This window comes from Schistocerca piceifrons, unplaced genomic scaffold (assembly GCF_021461385.2).
Source record: "Schistocerca piceifrons isolate TAMUIC-IGC-003096 unplaced genomic scaffold, iqSchPice1.1 HiC_scaffold_936, whole genome shotgun sequence".
Classification (NCBI taxonomy): Eukaryota; Metazoa; Arthropoda; class Insecta; order Orthoptera; family Acrididae; genus Schistocerca; species Schistocerca piceifrons.
This window is the reverse complement of record NW_025729208.1, coordinates 4357800-4362799: the sequence shown is the minus strand read 5'-3', so window position 1 is coordinate 4362799 and position 5000 is coordinate 4357800. Positions and strand designations below refer to the sequence as shown.

The 5000-nt window shown below is 54.3% G+C and overlaps 1 non-coding gene across 1 annotated transcript in view; it reads left to right on the top strand.

The window, feature by feature from the left end:
• Nucleotides 1-3397: 3397 nt before the first annotated feature.
• LOC124771412 overlaps nucleotides 3398-5000 on the top strand; it is a 1908-nt gene continuing 305 nt past the window's right edge. The window contains exon 1 of the ribosomal RNA XR_007013422.1: nucleotides 3398-5000. This exon is cut by the window's right edge and continues 305 nt beyond it. This is a non-coding gene — a ribosomal RNA (small subunit ribosomal RNA).

Sequence of the window (5000 nt, the reverse complement as noted above, 5' to 3'; positions counted from 1 at the left end):
ATGTTGTGCCTTAACCTAACCCATGTTGTCCCCTAACCTAACCCATGTTGTGCCTTAACCTAACCCATGTTGTCCCCTAACCTAACCCATGTTGTCCCCTAACCTAACCCATGTTGTCCCCTAACCTAACCCATGTTGTGCCTTAACCTAACCCATGTTGTGCCTTAACCTAACCCATGTTGTCCCCTAACCTAACCCAAGTTGTCCCCTAACCTAACCCATGTTGTCCCCTAACCTAACCCATGTTGTGCCTTAACCTAACCCATGTTGTGCCTTAACCTAACCCATGTTGTGCCTTAACCTAACCCATGTTGTCCCTAACCTAACCCATGTTGTCCCCTAACCTAACCCATGTTGTGCCTTAACCTAACCCATGTTGTCCCTAACCTAACCCATGTTGTGCCTTAACCTAACCCATGTTGTCCCCTAACCTAACCCATGTTGTCCCCTAACCTAACCCATGTTGTCCCCTAACCTAACCCATGTTGTGCCTTAACCTAACCCATGTTGTGCCTTAACCTAACCCATGTTGTCCCCTAACCTAACCCATGTTGTCCCCTAACCTAACCCATGTTGTCCCCTAACCTAACCCATGTTGTCCCTAACCTAACCCATGTTGTCCCCTAACCTAACCCATGTTGTCCCCTAACCTAACCCATGTTGTCCCCTAACCTAACCCATGTTGTCCCCTAACCTAACCCATGTTGTCCCCTAACCTAACCCATGTTGTCCCCTAACCTAACCCATGTTGTGCCCTAACCTAACCCATGTTGTGCCCTAACCTAACCCATGTTGTGCCCTAACCTAACCCATGTTGTGCCTTAACCTAACCCATGTTGTCCCCTAACCTAACCCATGTTGTCCCCTAACCTAACCCATGTTGTCCCCTAACCTAACCCATGTTGTCCCTAACCTAACCCATGTTGTGCCTTAACCTAACCCATGTTGTCCCCTAACCTAACCCATGTTGTCCCCTAACCTAACCCATGTTGTCCCCTAACCTAACCCCATGTTGTCCCCTAACCTAACCCATGTTGTCCCCTAACCTAACCCATGTTGTCCCCTAACCTAACCCATGTTGTCCCCTAACCTAACCCATGTTGTCCCCTAACCTAACCCATGTTGTGCCCTAACCTAACCCATGTTGTCCCCTAACCTAACCCATGTTGTGCCTTAACCTAACCATGTTGTGCCTTAACCTAACCCATGTTGTCCCCTAACCTAACCCATGTTGTCCCCTAACCTAACCCATGTTGTGCCTTAACCTAACCATGTTGTGCCGTAACCTAACCATGTTGTGCCTTAACCTAACCCATGTTGTGCCTTAACCTAACCCATGTTGTGCCTTAACCTAACCCATGTTGTGCCTTAACCTAACCCATGTTGTGCCTTAACCTAACCCACGTTGTCCCCTAACGTAACCCACGTTGTCCCTAACGTAACCCACGTTGTCCCTAACGTAACCCACGTTGTCCCCTAACGTAACCCACGTTGTCCCCTAACGTAACCCACGTTGTCCCCTAACGTAACCCACGTTGTCCCCTAACGTAACCCACGTTGTCGCCTATCGTAACCCACGTTGTCGCCTAAACCTGCTCTGTAATTGTTATACGACTCGTTCAATTAGTGTAGTGTTGCCCACCCGCAACCCTCGCAATATAGTTCGCTACTCGCACTGGCCCGCTCCCCTGTGTATCGCTTCATGTTAAAACACCTTGCAAGTCTTGCTGACTTTCCACATGCTCCTGCTGTACACTGTAATGTGGATGGCAGCAGGGCGTACATGCCGCCCCCCCCCCCCCCCCCACCTCTCCCCACGTCCCCACCTTGCCCCTGCCTTCGCAAGGTGGTTGGTGACAAGTTTGCATGTTCAATGCCCTTCGCATGCGACGTACGCAGGCTACGTTGTGGTGCGGCCTGTGTCAACTGTCCGCTGATGTCGTACGCGTGAACCACAATCTGTACTGCACATTCGTCCTTATGTACTGAATGATACATCGTGGCACATGTGTGACCGTACAACGACTGCGCCCAAAAACGGCGGACCATACAGTGCAAATATTGTGCACGCAGCTACGTGTCGTCTCCCTATGAGAGCTGGATTGCAGTGTGGTACGCCATAGAGACGTGTGGGAGGAACGGACGCCGTGGATGGCGATCAGCATGAGCTGTCTGTTGATGTATTCGGACCTAGTCGTCTCTCCTCACACACCGTGATGGCATGGTGCAGCGCGTTCCATATCTGCGACATGCTACAGAAGCCGGTTGACAGTCGTTCGAGCAATGGACATCGCATACGTACGGGGGCCACCTTCCACGTATTGTCTAGGCGTGCACATTTTGTTGCGTGTATGTGGGCAGACGTAGTGTGGCGTGACACCTGACACAGGCATGCAATAATGGTTGAAGTTGCAAATGGCGATGGACGCCTACGTTTTCTGGTGAAGTTACGCAAATGAAGAAATGGTAACCCGTTGTGGTGCGGTTGTTCTCGCTAGGGGTGAATCGGTGATGGCGACGATAGGTTGAGGTACTAACCGGTTGTTCCAGCGATACCCACCATGCCGACGAAACTGAACGGCATCTGGGTGTGAAGCGATACGCGGCGGTGGCTGGGTGGGACCGTCCCCGGCCGGTGAGGGGGCGCCTCCCGGCGTGCTGGCCGCGCGGTGCGTGGGCGCACCGCGCTACAGCCGGCTGGTGGGGGCGGCCAGTGGCAGGCGCGCCGGCCGACGGACGCGGCAGGCGTCGCAGCTGCGCGCCGGCGCACCCTGCGCGCGGCGCCGTGCGGCCAAAGTAGGTCCTCGCGGGCCCGGTGCGAAGCGCGGTGGACATCTGCAGTGTGCTGGTCCGATTGAGGACTGTGTGCGTTGAGGATGCGCCGCCGCCCGGCGCTCGGCGCCGCGACGCCGTCTGCTGCTCGGTCGCCCCAGCGGTTCTCGCTGGTGGTTTGTATCGCAGCTGTGCGGATGTGTTGGCGTGTGCGCTGTGCTGGGAGAGTTCGCTTCGGCACCCAAGTGGGGCTTTTGTCCTTCTGTGGCGCTGGCGTTGGAGCTGCCGGTCACCGTAGGTGGCGCGTGTTGTCTCCCGCCGGCAATGCCACGACAGCACGCTCCCGGGCCTCTGTCGGCAGCGGCAAGCTCAGTTGGGAGCACGGGTGGTCGCACCGAAAGCGTCTACTCGCCTAACTCCGGGCGATTGCGCCTCTCTCGAACCCGACCAAGTACTTGGGACGGCGCTGCGCGCCGCCGGGACCTGAGAGGGTTTCGAGGTGTATTGTGCAGGGGAGCTCAGCCTCCTCCTGTTTGCAGAATGATTGAGCGGACGCTTGCGTGTTCGCGCGGGCCCCCGGGACACACTCCCGGGCGGCCGGCTGCTCAGCTCTAGTTGACGCAGCTCCCTGGTTGATCCTGCCCAGTAGTTCATATGCTTGTCTCAAAGATTAAGCCATGCATGTCTCAGTACAAGCCGCATTAAGGTGAAACCGCGAATGGCTCATTAAATCAGTTATGGTTCCTTAGATCGTACCCACGTTACTTGATAACTGTGGTAATTCTAGAGCTAATACATGCAAACAGAGTCCCGACCAGAGATGGAAGGGACGCTTTTATTAGATCAAAACCAATCGGTCGGCTCGTCCGGTCCGTTTGCCCTTGGTGACTCTGAATAACTTTGGGCTGATCGCACGGTCCTCGTACCGGCGACGCATCTTTCAAATGTCTGCCTATCAACTGTCGATGGTAGGTTCTGCGCCTACCATGGTTGTAACGGGTAACGGGGAATCAGGGTTCGATCCGGAGAGGGAGCCTGAGAAACGGCTACCACATCCAAGGAAGGCAGCAGGCGCGCAAATTACCCCCTCCCGGCACGGGGAGGTAGTGACGAAAAATAACGATACGGGACTCATCCGAGGCCCCGTAATCGGAATGAGTACACTTTAAATCCTTTAACGAGTATCTATTGGAGGGCAAGTCTGGTGCCAGCAGCCGCGGTAATTCCAGCTCCAATAGCGTATATTAAAGTTGTTGCGGTTAAAAAGCTCGTAGTTGGATTTGTGTCCCACGCTGTTGGTTCACCGCCCGTCGGTGTTTAACTGGCATGTATCGTGGGACGTCCTGCCGGTGGGGCGAGCCGAAGGCGTGCGACCGCCCCGTGCGTGCTCGTGCGTCCCGAGGCGGACCCCGTTGAAATCCTACAGGGTGCTCTTTATTGAGTGGTCTCGGGTGGGCCGGCACGTTTACTTTGAACAAATTAGAGTGCTTAAAGCAGGCAAGCCCGCCTGAATACTGTGTGCATGGAATAATGGAATAGGACCTCGGTTCTATTTTGTTGGTTTTCGGAACCCGAGGTAATGATTAATAGGGACAGGCGGGGGCATTCGTATTGCGACGTTAGAGGTGAAATTCTTGGATCGTCGCAAGGACGAACAGAAGCGAAAGCATTTGCCAAGTATGTTTTCATTAATCAAGAACGAAAGTTAGAGGTTCGAAGGCGATCAGATACCGCCCTAGTTCTAACCATAAACGATGCCAGCCAGCGATCCGCCGCAGTTCCTCCGATGACTCGGCGGGCAGCCTCCAGGGAAACCAAAGCTTTTGGGTTCCGGGGGAAGTATGGTTGCAAAGCTGAAACTTAAAGGAATTGACGGAAGGGCACCACCAGGAGTGAGCCTGCGGCTTAATTTGACTCAACACGGGAAACCTCACCAGGCCCGGACACCGGAAGGATTGACAGATTGATAGCTCTTTCTTGATTCGGTGGGTGGTGGTGCATGGCCGTTCTTAGTTGGTGGAGCGATTTGTCTGGTTAATTCCGATAACGAACGAGACTCTAGCCTGCTAACTAGTCGCGTGACATCCTTCGTGCTGTCAGCGATTACTTTTCTTCTTAGAGGGACAGGCGGCTTCTAGCCGCACGAGATTGAGCAATAACAGGTCTGTGATGCCCTTAGATGTTCTGGGCCGCACGCGCGCTACACTGAAGGAATCAGCGTGTCTTCC